The 17,499-nt window shown below is 42.6% G+C and overlaps 1 protein-coding gene across 3 annotated transcripts in view; it reads left to right on the top strand.

Annotated features, from left to right (window-relative positions):
• The first annotated feature begins 5,945 nt into the window (after positions 1–5,945).
• Positions 5,946–17,499, top strand: part of LOC139753807 (G-protein coupled receptor dmsr-1-like) — a 31,343-nt gene continuing 19,789 nt past the window's right edge. The window contains exon 1 of one of the 3 annotated variants that reach the window (XM_071670689.1): positions 5,946–6,012. The gene's annotated coding sequence lies outside the window, so the exon portion shown is untranslated. The other 2 variants (XM_071670687.1, XM_071670688.1) reach the window with 2 other exon arrangements.

Here is a 17,499-nt window from a genome sequence, read left to right as displayed (position 1 = left end):
ACCGAACTCAAAACGCAACCCAGCGGTGTCGGTGAAGCCCCGGATCAAACAATCAAACGAGTCAAACCACAAACTATGAAATACGTTATACTACTGCACCTGAGCTGGCCAACACCTACCTCTCCAACACCACAACTTCTTCCACTTTCACAACGCTTCGATAATTCCAGTGTGAGGATATATGAAGAAAGAAAAAAAGAAAGAAAAAGAATGATCATCTCTGCATCGTCCCTTATATCAGCGATACCCAGAGGCCAGCCAATCAGCTTTCGATGGAGGTGTCTGGACACTGCAGCGACCATCCATCTTTACCAAGAAAATTACGAAGTTTAAGCCTTCCTGAAGGCGACCTTTCAGACCCAAACATGAGCAGAGAAACTCCAGCCATTCATCAATTTTGATGTGAAAGTTTCACGCGTTAAAGAATCTCAGAAGAGAAGTGGAAGATAAGAAAAATTCATAAAGAATTTGTTGGATTACTAGAAATTAGAATAAAAGGAAAAAAAAATCCTAAATTAAGAAAGATTTTGAAAAAAAAAAATAAGATTGATTTGACGTTCACTTTACGCGTCGATAGTGCTGTGATGCCACTAAAAAAAAAGAAAAAGAATAACTTAATTACTTAAAAATATACAGACCACATGGTATAAAAAGTAAGACGCTCATATCCTGTTCAAAAAAAAAAAAATCGACCCTTAGTTTGAATTATTATCCCGGACCTTCGATACAAGACGAGGGACATGGACAACACAATCTCTCTCATGCCTCCCGCAGAACTGGGTCAAAGTTTCCTATAAGATATAAGGCTTTATATTACCGAACGAAACTCCTATAAGAGTCACCATAACAGCAATAATAACTTCTTTCAAACAGCAAGTTTTCATATATATATATATATAGGGGATAGGGGATTAAGAATACTTCCCACGTATTCCCTGCGTGTCGTAGAAGGCGACTAAAAGGGGAGGGAGCGGGGGGCTGGAAATCTTCCCCTCTCGTTTTTTTTTTAATTTTCCAAAAGAAGGAACAGAGAATTGGGCCAGTCAAAGGCCCAGTCCTCTGTTCTTAATGCTACCTCGCTAACGCGGGAAATGGCGAATAGTTTAAAAGAAAAGAAAATATATATATATATATATATATATATATATATATATATATATATATATATATATATATATATATATATATATATATATATTCCCAGAGAACCATATATATCCTCTTTCATATATATGAAAACTGCATCAAAATGACAAAGGGCAGATTAGATAAAGCAAGTCCAGGTAGGCCAGTGTGGGTGTCTCGCGCTGTGTTTGGCTAGGCTGGCGTGGGTGTCTGTCTCCCGCAGATTAAAGAGTGAGTGAGGGACGCGGTCAGCGCGCGAGAGCGGGTGACACGAGAGAGAGAGAGAGAGAGAGAGAGAGAGAGAGAGAGAGAGAGAGAGAGAGTCAAGCTTCCCTGTCGTAGTCAGAAAAAGAGAGAAAAAAAGGATTTATTTCATCATTTTAACCTATGATTGGTAGGATAAAGGAGAACATTACTGTCTATTTACTGCATCAGTTGTGTAATATTATCCAATCGAAGTCGTTACAGATCTTTAGCCGATGCATTTGAGATGATCCTCACTCACTCCATCATAGGCTTCATACATCACTCTTTGCCCTGGGAGTTGTATCTGGGAAAGCTGGTTGTCTCAGATGGGTTCATCTCCAACAAGAGCATAGATATGCTTATCTATAGAGAGAATTGTGACCTCAACACTCTCCTTGCGGTCGCAATTCATCTTTTAACGCGTTATGGGAAGGCGTTACAAAAAGTTTGAGAAAAAAATTCTTGAGGTCAATGAAGAAAAAAATGGAGTTAAAAGTTTGCTGGGTTTTTTTTTCTTTTTAATCTTCCCGTGGCATTTTGTGTCCACACACAATGTTTGATAATTTCATGAGTCTGAAGTTGTAGAGTGTTTACAAACGTGAATATTCTTTTCTCACATGTCTATATAAAATGCTTAACGATTTGCCTCATCGAAGATGTAGTATTTCTGTTACCAGAATTACCCTGCAATAACTGATCTAGGTAACCTATTTGCCTCATCGAAGATATAGTATTTCTGTTACCAGAATTACCCTGCAAGAACTGATCTAGGTAACCTATTTGCCTCATCGAAGATATAGTATTTCTGTTACCAGAATTACCCAGCAGTAACTGATCTAGGTAACCTGTCTACACAAACCCAAAGATGAGCGATAGTCATATCAACATTTTCATTCCATAAATTTTGAATTACATTTCTTGATCATTTTTCGCTGCCTGTCAGCCCGATAAAGGATTTCAGAAGATACGAATTTAATATCTAGTTGAAGAATCCATTCATCTGATTAAGCACAGTCTTTGCCAGTAAGGCATCGCACATAAGGCATTATGTACGTCATTTCTGTACTTTAGCAGTCCCTTAGTCACTTAGATGTGGGATTCAATCAGTAACGATGGCTAACGATCATTAGTTTAGCAAGAGTCCATACAAAGCCTCAATTATACACGGCTGGGAGATTGGAGTTCAGCGTCTGCTGTTGATCTAGGAGTGGTGAAATCTATGGCTAAACTAACCACAGAAATACTTTTATTGGAGCGTCTATAAGGAGCACAGACTTGAATACCACAGATCAATATCTGTGTTGCAGACATTGAGCCTTTTAATATCGCCCTGTTGTGGGACGTCTGTTGTATACATTGACAAACAAGAAGCACTAGACTTGTGTATTATTTTCCTTATATATGTACGTGATCCGTATTTACTGTCTTCATCTTTCCCAAGAGGATTTAGCAAGTTGTATTCCACGGTTGTAGGCGAATGCCACAGGGAATGTGAGCCGCGACAGATAATTGGTTCCTTTCGAAGCTCCTTCGATAAATCCAGCCACCGTGGACACACCCCAGTTTCGATCGTCTTTTCGAAGGCGTCACCAGTAAATGGTTCGAACCTGTTTCAGTCACCTTAAGTCGGCGTGAACACCAACTGGGTTGGACGGCCGGGTCGTTCCGACCGAGCAGCGATGCTACAGTATAACTCTCGCCCTTATGAATTTATCGTAGCGGAAGCGTCTGTCGTTATGAGTAAGGATGGAAATGGCAGAGAGATCGCTGGTCGTACGTACTCTGCAAGACATGACAAAGCTCTCAGGGTTGGAACCTTCCTCCGGGGACCGATTAGTACTCATAAAGTAGACAGATGGGCGGGAGGGGAAGAGAGTTGATACGCAAGCGAGTAGGAGGAGAGGCGTAGGGAGCGGATGAGAGAGAGAGAGAGAGAGAGAGAGAGAGAGAGAGAGAGAGAGAGAGAGAGAGAGAGAGAGAGAGAGAGAGAGAGCATGCTGAGATCCTCAACGATAAGGGATGCTCAGAGATTAAAGAGTCTGCTGCACACGAACCGCCAGAAATCATGTCACAGTTTCTGTTCCGCCTTTGGTCTCTTCCACACACCTGATCCGCTATGTCTTCTCTGACAGCCATATTTCTTTACCATAAACATACAATACCACGATCATTTTAGCTCAGTCTCAGGATTTTTCATTAACCGAGGAGGAAGCCTCGTTCATCTCACCCACTCCAGCAGACTTCCTCCCGTGAGCTTTTCCTCCCACGGAGGTGTGAGGCTATATTCCACTTGCCTGGTGGTACATGTTTTGGGTATTTCACGTTATGTTCCTTTGTAAGACTTATATATATATATATATATATATATATATATATATATATACATATATATATATATATATATATATATATATATATATATATATATATATATATATATATATATATATATATATATATATATATATATATATATAAATATTTTTTTTTTTTTTTTTTTTTTTTGCTTTGTCGCTGTCTCCCGCGTTTGCGAGGTAGCGCAAGGAAACAGACGAAAGAAATGGCCCAACCCACCCCCATACACATGTATATACATACGTCCACACACGCAAATATACATACCTACACAGCTTTCCATGGTTTACCCCAGACGCTTCACATGCCCCGATTCAATCCACTGACAGCACGTCAACCCCGGTATACCACATCGTTCCAAGTCATTCTATTCCTTGCCCTCCTTTCACCCTCCTGCATGTTCAGGCCCCGATCACACAAAATCTTTTTCACTCCATCTTTCCACCTCCAATTTGGTCTCCCTCTTCTCCTCGTTCCCTCCACCTCCGACACATATATCCTCTTGGTCAATCTTTCCTCACTCATTCTCTCCATGTGACCAAACCATTTCAAAACACCCTCTTCTGCTCTCTCAACCACGCTCTTTTTATTTCCACACATCTCTCTTACCCTTACGTTACTTACTCGATCAAACCACCTCACACCACACATTGTCCTCAAACATCTCATTTCCAGCACATCCACCCTCCTGCGCACAACTCTATCCATAGCCCATGCCTCGCAACCATACAACATTGTTGGAACCACTATTCCTTCAAACATACCCATTTTTGCTTTCCGAGATAATGTTCTCGACTTCCACACATTCTTCAAGGCTCCCAGAATTTTCGCCCCCTCCCCCACCCTATGATCCACTTCCGCTTCCATGGTTCCATCCGCTGCCAGATCCACTCCCAGATATCTAAAACACTTCACTTCCTCCAGTTTTTCTCCATTCAAACTCACCTCCCAATTGACTTGACCCTCAACCCTACTTTACCTAATAACCTTGCTCTTATTCACATTTACTCTTAACTTTCTTCTTTCACACACTTTACCAAACTCAGTCACCAGCTTCTGCAGTTTCTCACATGAATCAGCCACCAGCGCTGTATCATCAGCGAACAACAACTGACTCACTTCCCAAGCTCTCTCATCCCCAACAGACTTCATACTTGCCCCTCTTTCCATACTATTCGCCATTTCCCGCATTAGCGAGGTAGCGTTAAGAAAAGAGGACTGGGCCTTTGAGGGAATATTACATGGCGTTTGGAATGAGATTTTCGTCCGTATGTGAAACGAGGCAACTACCAGGACAACAACAACAACAAAAACAACCTCCCGACCCAGAGAGAACCAATGGATAAAAGTTAATCCAAAGTAAGTTAGCTCTAATTTGATTTGGGTGTTTCTAAAAGTTTTGAAAACTCTTCATTTCGCGTTTATATTAAGGGATAAGCTCTTCACAACGCTGAAAGGAGTCATCTGAAGTTATCCACTCGCCTGACATGGCCTAACCTAATCCCATGCAACAAGGGAAAGAGTTCGTGTAAAGTCTGAACGACAGAGATGAGTCAGGGGTGGCTGTAGCCAAAGTTGGGCTCCGTTGCCCATCTTGAAGATGGACCAAGTGTAACTACATCTATAAAGCTCGGCTCCGTTGCCCATCTTGCAAGATGGAACAAGTGTAACTACATCTAAGCTCGGGACTGTTGCCCATCTTGAGATGGGTCAGGACTCTCGTTTGTTCACGGTTTTCTAACTGTTTAATGCAAAGCTTCATTTTACCATTCTGGTACGCAAGAGGTTGAAATAATGCAACGGCTGAAATAGATGGAAACGATGCAAGTTCAACTTGGGGTGTTTGATCTCTCGGGATGTTAAATATCTGTGAAGATAAGATGTGGTGATTAGGGTGTAGTGAAGATGATAGTGTGGCGGTATTGTTTAAAACCTGACTCCTAAAATGAGCCGGAGATGAATGTTCACTGGATGCTACTTAAGCATTCCCTTTGTGACAAAAAAAGAAACACAGACACCAAAAAAAGATGGTTTATGTTAATGTTACACTGGTGATGTAAGTGTTTCTGGATTGGACGAGTCTCGTGTGTGAATGTGTGCGTGTGTGTGTGTGTGAATGTGTGTGTGTGTGTCTGTGCTTGTGTGTGTATGAGTGTGTGTGCGCGCGCTGGACGCGTGCGTGAGGGTGTCTGTGTGCGTGTGTTGTGTGTGTGAGTATGTGTTCACCTGTGCGTGGGAGTCCGGGTCGCCAGCTCAGTCGTTGGCTAGCATCCCTACCGTCCAGTGGTGAGGGTGAGGAGGGGGCGCGCGCGTGTGTGTATGTGAGTGTGTGAGTGTGATGTGAGGCGCCCTACCCTCGCTAACGGTGACTTGGCCTCGTCGTCGCTAACCCTCGACCCTTCTTAACCTCCATGCTTCTTATACGACCATCGCTGTAGAACATCCCACGGGGGTGTGTCTGGTGTTTTACGGTCGTGAAGCGAGAACTATTTGACTAACGTGACCTGAGAAAATCTTCTTCATTGCGATGTATTTCCACGAGTTTTGGATGACTTTGTCATGGTGAATAGTTCTTGTGTGGTCTACGTAAGGTCGCCTGTGGCTCGACTCTAGTTTGGCGTGGAAGTTCAATGTGAAACGATCAAAGGAATATTATAAGATATATATATGTACATGTATGCATATATGTATATTTCTTGTAAGTATTTACGTAATTCCTAGTACTTTATATACTTTTGGAATGTTGCTAGATGACATGAAGTACATTGTACAACACATGGTCTCTGTGAAGAATATGTACATTAATGTACATGGCCGTGTGTGTGTGTGTGTGTGTGTGTGTGTGTGTGTGTGTGTGTGTGTGTGTGTGTAATTTCCTTCAAGGCCGACGAATCTAAGCAGAAAAGAAAAAGTTAGTTCTTTCAAGACTTAACAATTCACGAGGATTAATGTTCCATCCTGGAATATCATTCGACGTGTAACACAAAATAATAAGTCTGTCCATTACCAAGGCAAGTTGTCGCGTCAAAATCACTCCGATATCTGTGATCAGTATTGATCATCGAGGTGATCACGACCCATCTTGATGATAATCGAGGTGATCACGATCAACCTTGATCACCGAAGTGATCACAGCGACGTAAGCCACCCAGACACTGCGGCACAACACGCGCACAATGTCATGACCCTGAAGTAAGTAAGTAAGTAGCGACCAAGTGTGTCGCGTCAGCTTATCAAACATTCACGACACATTACTACTACTCCACCTCCCCTCCTCCCTTCACTCACTCCCTCCCTCAACCTCCCTAATGGTGCCGGTCTACGGCCAGTGCCTCATGACACTCACATTGGCATCGCTGAATTCAATACCCTCGCATCTGTCATTCACCTCATGACCATTCTCTCTCTCTGTCTCTGTCTGTCTGTCTGTCTGTCCATTCTCTCTCTCTCTCTCTCTCTCTCTCTCTCTCTCTCTCTCTCTCTCTCTCTCTCTCTCTCTCTCTCTCTCTCTCTCTCATCATTCATTTACCTCTTGTCCTCATTTTTAACGTCTTACTCTCAGTCTCTCCCCATCTCTCTCATTCTCATACCTCTCGTAGACTCACGACCTCTTCACCTCACAACACACATCACCTCACTATCACACTCCCCCTCATCGTCGAAACATAACGGTATGACGCTATCACGCTTCCTCGTCCTCACAACACGCTCACGACACGTCATCGTCCCATTCCCTCATCGTCACGACAAACTCACAACACGTCACAGACGTGTGTGTGTGTGTGTGTGTGTGTGTGTGTGTGTGTGTGCTTACGTCACTATTCATGAGCATATCATCATGAATTAGAGACATAATAAAGGCAATGTAGATAGACAGATAGATAGAGAGAGAGAGAGAGAGAGAGAGAGAGAGAGAGAGAGAGAGAGAGAGAGAGAGAGAGAGAGAGAGAGAGGTAACCCCGAGGTTATTTACCCAAAAAGGGAAGAACTCTCCCCTAAACCGGGATTAGGGAAGTGAAGTGTACGAGGAACACGAGAGGCTAATTGCTACTTACCCCGTCAAGGTCACGCTCCTTCATAACTACGTGACAGCTCGTAACCCTGACCTTTGACCTGTGATATATATATATATATATATATATATATATATATATATATATATATATATATATATATATATATATATATATATATATATATATATATATTATCCCTGGGGATAGGGGAGAAAGAATACTTCCCACGTATTCCCTGCGTGTCGTAGAAGGCGACTAAAAGGGGAGGGAGCGGGGGGCTGGAAATCCTCCCCTCTTGTTTTTTCTAATTTTCCAAAAGACGGAACAGAGAAGGGGGCCAGGTGAGGACATTCCCTCAGAGGCCTAGTCCTCTGTTCTTAACGCTACCTCGCTAATGCGGGAAATGGCGAATAGTACGAAAGAAAAAGAAATAAAAAAAAAAATATATATATATATATATATATATATATATATATATATATATATATATATATATATATATATATATATATATATATATATGTATATATATATCATTTTAGTGCAATTTGGATTGTGTTTGGTAAACCACGTCACCTGTTCTATCTTTGCATCAGGCGACTGACCTCGGGGTCTTGACCTTTGACCTTCCGGGGTGAAATATGCAAACGTGGTGATGTATATCAGTTGTGTTCTAAGGTTGAGGTTGTCGATATCATTCACCGCTCAGTAGAGTGTGTTCTCCATGATCAAAAAAACAAACCAACAATCAAACAAACAAACAAACAGACGGACGCCTTGCCCATTTGCGTCGCCTAGATGAAAATATAAACTGTTCATTAATGTATATATATATATGTCTTATAGTATGTGCACGAAATACTGCTTTTGTGTCCCTGTACTACGTGTGATTTTAGCAGCACAAACGCACGCATGCACACACACACACACACACACACACACACACACACACACACACACACACACACACATACACACACAAACACACACACGCACATACTTCTATATTACTAAATGTCAACCACCATATTCCTGTAACTCAATCAATGTGTAGGTATTCATCACCTAACGCCCAACTAATCATTACCTAACACCCAACTAATCATCACCTAACACCTAACCAATCATCACCTAACGCCCAACTAATCATCACCTAACACCTAACCAATCATCACCTAACACCCAACCAATCATCACCTAACGCCCAACTAATCATTACCTAACACCCAACTAATCATCACCTAACACCTAACCAATCATCACCTAACGCCCAACTAATCATCACCTAACACCTAACCAATCATCACCTAACACCCAACCAATCATCACCTAACGCCCAACTAATCATCACCTAACACCCAACTAATCATATCATTAATTGCCTTTATGTACAAACTCTAGTTATGACGAGGTAGACCTTCCAGTACATGTGCCACCCTGACTGTGTGTGTCCCCTCACCCACGTTGCTTGACCTGAGTGTGGAAATATGCAGCCTGCCCTGCCTGGTCCCTCAGCTCTTTTTCTGATTAGCTAACTAGCTTACCATCATGACCTCCCGGTTCTGTGATCCCCCCCCCCCCCTCTCTCTCTCTCTCTCTCTCTCTCTCTCTCTCTCTCTCTCTCTCTCTCTCTCTCTCCCCACACACACACACACAGAAATCAGACATTACTAACTTTATACATTCGTATCTTTTACGAACTACGAAAGACGTATACGCTTATGTTCACGCGGCTCTTGACGACACGTCCCAGAGAGAGAGAGAGAGAGAGAGAGAGAGAGAGAGACATACGTGTGTCTGGTTTGACGTCCAGCGATACGATAAAGTCTCTCGTGTGTATACGTTCTCCAGATGGCCGCCGCCCCCTTTGGTCCCCGTCAGGCACGGGGGTATAAACACCGCCCCAGGGTAGAATCCTCCATTCCCGCCCACTCCCTGTGCTCGGGCGCCCTACCGTAAATAAACAAGCCGTTGAGCAAGCACATACCATGACGGGTCTGTTGGGAGAAAGACCCCCAGGTGGATGTGCATGGCCCGTATAGGTTGTTAACACCCAAACAGAGACGGGGTCTGTACACCCAAACAGAGACCGGGGGTCTTGTAGGTCCGTGTGATGGCTCGAACACGTGGCTTTTAAAAAACTCCCGTGAGAGCATAAACCATGTAACGCGGACCATACCCCAGTGTGGGCGGAAGGTCCGCAGTTACGTAACTCTTAAAAGGAAAGGGAAATAGAAAATCGTAGTTGACGTTGTTCGGGAAAGTTTTCTGCCCACAGATTCATAGTGACCGAACCTTATTTCAAACGCTATCTTATAGCTATCTTATCTTATTGGACCTCAGCACTACTAACTACTATATAGAAACATAGAGCTCTCCATATAGAAACATAGAGCTCTCCATTGGTAACATATCTACTTGTCAGAGATGAAACATATAAATTTCTATTCTTCAAAGGTTTTGAACAAAGCATAAATGTGGATATGGACCTGTGTCGGGTATAGAATGAAATAAAGAGAATAAAGAGAAGATATAGAAAACCCACGAAGATCTATGCAGCAATGCAGCATACATCATACAACGGTATCAGGAGACATTAATTGGACACAGAATCATATGTATGGGTTACGTTGCAAGACAAACCAGGAATTGGTTGGCAAAAGACTGCATTCCATATAAAAGACAGATGAATAGTTATCATGAAATTGATCAACGATGATGTTAATTAGTAAAAATAGTTGGCTAGGGACAGATGATCAACTTTGTGATGTCACATAAAGTGAAATCAAAGGTTAGATTAATCTAAGATAGTCTAGCGAAGGAGATGGTTTGAAAATAAGTAAAAAAAAAAAAAAGATAAAAGATTTACAATTACAATGGAAATATGATCTGTATATAGTCAAACAGAAGGGAAAATAAGAGACAGAAATACTCAGGATGCTTGTTCCAAGGAGCTGTGAATTCTATTCACTACATGAAGGGAGAGCACCGTGGAACTTGAGATTAGCAGTGTGATCATACGGAGAGCAAGACAGACAGACGGACGGAGAGACATATAGAGAGAAGTCATCATAGAATCGACCAATATCCTTTTAGGAGATCGGCTTAGTGAGAAGGAAGGGAGTGGGCGCCAGCGGACTCCCCCAATCTGCTCAACACAATGCGTGAGAAATCTCCGAGAACCTACCTGCCAGGAGGGGATGTCTGATTGTCCTAGGCTCCATGTGGCGCGACGTGCCAAAGGGGAGCAGCACCACCGTCGCCTGTAGCAGAGAGAGTGGTACACACCCGGCTGTTAAATGTGGAGGAATGTGTAAAAAAAAAAGGACAAAAAATATACTTGGTCGTCGATTTACTCGTTTTGTTCTGACGTCGGGTGCTAAATATACGAGAGAGAGAGAGAGAGAGAGAGAGAGAGAGAGAGAGAGAGAGAGAGAGAGAGAGAGAGAGAGAGAGAGAGAGAGAGAGAGAGAGAAGTCTGGGTGGCTATGTGAATCATTTAAAACGGGAGACTTTACGATAGTGGCGGGGTGAAAGAGAATAAATATATTATTCAGGTGATTTGACCTTTGAAGAAAGACTTGTTTCAAAACAACTCTTATGAACTCAAAGAAAAAAGAAATCGAAACGATTCAGGTTACGAAGGACGAGTTGGCGTGGAAAATGGAGGTGACACCAAAAAAGTAGGACTGGATCACATTGCGGCTACAACAGTATAACGTAGAACATACTACTCGATCCCTTATGTTTCAACAATAGCGTGGAAAGCGTTCGTCCATTTTATCTATACATTTTTCGGTGGAAAAGGCATATATATGTATCTCTCTCTCTCTCTCTCTCTCTCTCTCTCTCTCTCTCTCTCTCTCTCTCTCTCTCTCTATATATATATATATATATATATATATATATATATATATATATATATATATATATATATATAGATAGACAGATAGATAGATGAGAGAGAGAGAGAGAGAGAGAGAGAGAGAGAGAGAGAGAGAGAGAGAGAGAGAGAGAGAGAGAGAGAGAGAGAGAGAGGAAAAAAGAAAACTTATTAGAGGGACGGATTAGCGTTATGCCGGGCAGCGACAGCATTTACAGTCATTTCAAACCTGATTACTCTGCATTATACAACAGCCCTCCGCATGGCATGGAAGGGATTGGAAAAAGAGAATGAGTTTGAGCGGAATGGTAACACGAACCTCAGCCATCTGCATGTGGCCGAGTATCACATCACTCAACACGTACTTCGCCCTTCGTCGTACAAGCGGCCGTCAAAGACGCGTACCAAGGAGCAGCTTTATGGTGGGCGGGTGGGTGGGTGGGTGACCAGACGCAGAGGGTGGTAAAGTAACATCTCTATGGTGGGTTAGAAGGTGGGACCTTACGGGTGGGCATTTTCCTCTGACATTACCCCTACCCCCACCCTCCCTCCCTCCTCCCCCTGCACCTTTTTGCCCCTAAATAACACCCCCTAAACCCCCTTTGCCTCTAACCCCTGGACGCCTGAAGAAGGTGGCTGGTGTTCACACACACACACACACACACACACATAACCCTTTTTTTCGTCTTGGTGGTCATAACCTTTGACGCTGACGGTCTTAATGACCCTGTCAGGTGATGGGGGACCCGGAGCCCACATCAACAAACATATCAAGCTGGACGCGGTGCATCCCCGTGGGATACTAGTGCTGGGATGTGTGAGCCGTCTGCTGGATAGAACCGTGGGATACTAGTGCTGGGATGTGTGAGCCGTCTGCTGGATAGACCGGTCCCAGATCTATCTCGCAATTCGCCCTGAAAGAAACTTGCCACACACATTTATACAACGAAAACGAGAAATGAATAATAAAACGGAAGGGTTAGGGGATCGAACCCGGCGACTTCTGGATTCGCGCTACGACAGCAATTTTCGGTAGCTTCGTCAAACCATTACACCAATGGCAATTCCTGCTATTTCTAAATCGTGATATTTCAGACATGCAGTTCAGTGGTCGGGTTTGAACGCTGAGTGGATGAAAGTGGGTCAATAAACCTCTGGTGGAGATTTACTGACCGATCGACTTTGTTTATGCTTACGTGACTGGTTTCTCGCTCGGGGATTACACGGTGGTATACAACCTGATATTCACCTTTATTACAAGTATATCACTCTCTGTATCACTGTATTGGAAATATATCACTCTGCAGAGGGTATATTTACTCTACTGAAAGTATATCATTCGACTTTATTGAAAGTATATCATAAACTTCAGGCGATCAATACTTTGCAGATAATATGTAGAATTATCACATTTATGAACTATGAATAATGATAAATGGGCCGGATAGATTTAACAATACACCCTTGAATTAAGATCCTAAAATCAATGAATGATTTATCATTTACCTACCTCCTGATTCACCAGTTTATATGAATTTGTCGGCCAAGCACATTAAGGCCAAATCCTTCAGCATTCATTCGTCAATATGTTCTCCACAATCTCCATTCTTGCAGACGAGGTAGACGAGGCAATCAAGCCCCACGCACACACCTACACACACACACTTTTTAATCATTACAACTTGAAGCTGAGAGATCTTGACGGTGAGGGGAGTCCTCAGAGCACGGAGGCGTGAGTGGAGGGCGCTAGCTAGATACACACCGAGTGTGAATCCTCCTCACACTTGGAGTGATACGATAGCATACTTGCCCCATCCCGACACAGTGAATCCTCCGACGGGTCGCTACTTCCCGCGGTAATCCACCTTCAAAGCACCGGTGAAGTGTCAGCACCGTGTGTGTATGTGTGTGTGTGTATGTATATTAGCCTCCACCTCTGAGCTCTTGAACTGAATAAAAAAAAAAAGCTCTAACGCAATTCGAATAACCGTGAGAGCCGGGCTCGTAAGTACACTGGCGTGGTGAGTCTGAGTGGCAGAAATGATCTTCTTAATGTTTGCAATAACCTTAAAATTTCATTTTCCATTTGGGAGAATTTTTAAGCATTGATAGAATTCTTTCTCTCTCTCTCTCCATTTTCTGAATGCTGACGTGCTCTCTACTAAGCGGTGCTAGCTCCTACGTGCTAGCCCTGTCTCATGGTAATACCCCGTGTTAGTAGCCACCAGTATGAATGTGGTTTATAACTTTCGCAATAAACTGCAGACCATCATCTGTGTATATCACAGACCATAACAAGTGCACCGTGACACACACACACACACTCAGCCTCTGAGACTCGAGCCAAATATTCACTTCCATCACCTCAAGACGTGTGATAATAAAGGAGTCGAGTACCTGTCTCACATCCATATTGCTCAGAGAACAGTGGAGGGGAAGGATCACCACGAACTCCAACTCGTACTGATATTCTCGAAAGATAGAGGAAGATTCTATCCACCTCTTACGAGAAAGACTTATTCCACCCTTCAAGCTGGCTGGCAAAGGTTCCTATGGGAGGGCCTGTAACACTCAATGCTGATTGGACCGTGTCTTTTATGTGTGCATAACTAATGACCAGTGTTTGTATACTGGGTCTTCTAACCGTGCGGTGGTGTCAAGGAAAAGTGGGCTCTTCCCAGGCAACGAAAATGATTGAAAATGAAAAGTCAAGACTGTGTCTGAGAACGAAGGTAATTCACTTGTCTTCCCGCCATGTGGAATGTTGGCTGTGTATAAAGTTAGATATTCATTTAGTGGCCAAGAGAGAAAACGTAGAAAGTTTTTACCTTGCTATAAATGATGATGAAAAAATACATGACTTTGGTTGACACGCAATCCTCGCACACGCCACTGATATATATATATATATATATATATATATATATATATATATATATATATATATATATATATATATATATATATATATAATATATACACACACAAAATATATGTAAACATAAACTCGTTGGAGACACCGAGCGAACAAAGACGGAAACTTAATGGGAACAATTTCTAATTACCAAGAGCAACTTAAGTCAAATAAATTCGCTGCAAAAAGTATTTAAGATAATTCCTGAAATTTATGAGAATGAAGAGGAAGTCGACTCAGTAATATATAGCACATCCAACATGAAAGCAATGCGCACAAACACAGAGACAAAAACACACACAGAAACAGAGAAACACACACACAGAAACAGAGAAACACACACACACACACACACACACACACACACAAACAGTTAAAGACTCAAATAGTCTGCAGGCAAATATCAGAATACCCTATACGGTACTCGTTCAAAATGATATATAAAAAAGCAATTCTACAGTATACGTGTGGTGGGTGAAGGGAATACACTAAAAGAAAACGTGGTACGTGTGAACAGAACAGAGCAAAAGAGAGTTTGAAAGGCTATACGACAATAAACACTTGAATAAACTATTCAAGAGATGGAACCTCCACTACTCTAACCCCACCTTCACCCCGACCTCCTACAGTAACAACAGGTAATTACAAATAGGTAGTTATTCACAAGTGACATGATGCAAATGAGACGGGGCTGTGTGGTTAACTCTGAACTCAACGAGGCCATATTTCAAGATCTATGACCATAGGGGCTTTTAGAGAGCAATTATCCATAGATGAATGACCCCTCCCCCCCTTTCCTAACTGCTAAAGTTTACAGTGCTTGGGAGGGGCATCATCATAGGAGCCTTACAGTCTGTCTATCTATTTTTCTATCTATCTATCTATATCTATCTATCTATCATCATATCTATCTGTCTATCTTTCTATCTATCTGTCTGTCAGTCTATCTATCTGTCTGTCTGTCTCACTGTCTAATTACCTATCTATCCATCGTCCTATCTATCTATCTATCTATCACTATTCTTTTCCCACTTCTTCCATAAGATGTGGTTCCACGAGTGTAGAACTTCCTCCCCGTAGAGTGCAGGTAGGTGATCCACACTGAGGTCACCAGTGCTGCAGCAGGGTTCGATCCTGGCACCACTGTTGTTCTTGTTCTGCGTCTATATAGATGACTTACCTGAGGGACTGGGCTCATACTATTTGCGGATGATTCCACGGTGATAAGGTGGTGGGGAAGGGGAGGAAAGTGAAGAGTGGTGGTGACTGCATCAGCTTGCAATGGGACCTAAACAAACTCCGAAATTGGTCTGATGCGTGGATGAGGGTTATTCGACCGAGTAAACGCGCAGTGGAGAGGAAGGGCCACACAGAGAAGAGAGAGAGGAAAAAAAAAAAACCTTCATTTACTTAAACATAGTTGCAAGAACATGTGTGTGTGTTTGTGCTACGAGTGTGGGAGTCGACGTGTGGGAGTTGACGTGTGGGAGTGGACATGTGGGAGTGGACATCGCCACTAACACTGTCGCCAAGACCTTACCCCAGGATCACTGCAAAGGAGACTGACCAGCTCCTGGCAGACACTGGACTCGTACCGTGATGCGAACGTACGAGAAGAACTGTGCGACAACCGTCTCATATCTCATTATAAAATAATTCAAATAAAAAAAAGATAAAAAAGAGTTAATAAAATAATCATACGAGTAAATAACCTTCTATTTACGGCAGGTAATGCTGTGGGTCCTCTACTGATGGCCTATTAATGAAAAGGCCCTGTATCATTGCGCTAATTACTCTCCCCTGTGCTAATGGCGCAGTTGGCCTTATCAAGAAATAATGAAAAAGTTTGCCTCGATGGGTTGTTCATGTTTCAACTTTGGTTACTCGTTAGTTCTAATTTATCACCTTTCTCCCCACCAGTAGATTTGTGAGACCCACGCCATACAGTGTTGTAGGACGGTGTTCATACATCACTGTATGAACGACGTTGTTCAAGGCATCACTCGAACACTAATCATTCCATATTCATCACCAAACTGGTGAGTTAAAGAGAGGAATTAACACACACACACACACACACACACACACACACACACACACACACACACACACACACACACACACACACACACACACACACACACACACACACACACATACACACACACACACACACACACAGACACAGACACACACACACACACACACACACACACATACACACACACCCTCCTCCCTCCTGCCTCCCTCCCCCCTAACCTTAACCCCATTCGGTCAGCGAATCCTCTTCCCCCCTCCTCCTTCCACTCACACACACACACACACACACCACTAGGTCCACTCGAAGCCTTTTCTGATGTAGTGGCAGATGTCAGGAACCAGATTCGGTTATTGTGGAGCGGAAGGTGGATTTCTTCTCATACAATCTTCCATTTGTTCTTTTTATCAAAAACCATTTGCTATATATGGCCTGGTGGATGATGTTTTCTATCATTATTTTTGATATCTCGAAGTAATGCTTTTTATGATTAGATGCTAAACTGCTGCTGGAAGAAATACATTGTTTTTTTGTGAAAGTTGACATTATCATTTTCAATATATATAGTCACGTTAATCAAATTTTTCTTTCTGTCTAAAGTCCCTAAGGATACGGGTGTGTTATTTTTTCTTTACTTCTTTTTTTTTTTCAGCTGAGACAACACAGGCAACTGAATGCCCTAATCAAGGCCATCTTATATATATATGAATATATATATGAACAGTTGGGTTGACTGTGGACCTGGCTTAGCTGTGTGTGTGTGTGTGTGTGTGTGTGTGTGTGTGTGTGTGTGTGTGTGTGTGTGTGCTTTCTCAATGTTTGTTTCTCCCCTCAAAAGTATCCATTTTCCTTCAAAGTTTGGTTTACGCCATCAGTTCCCTCATAACGGCGGAAACTTTACAGAGGGCGTCTGACCTGGGCC

This window comes from Panulirus ornatus, chromosome 15 (genome assembly GCF_036320965.1).
Source record: "Panulirus ornatus isolate Po-2019 chromosome 15, ASM3632096v1, whole genome shotgun sequence".
Taxonomy (NCBI): Eukaryota; Metazoa; Arthropoda; class Malacostraca; order Decapoda; family Palinuridae; genus Panulirus; species Panulirus ornatus.
This window is presented reverse-complemented; position numbering and strand designations above follow the sequence as displayed.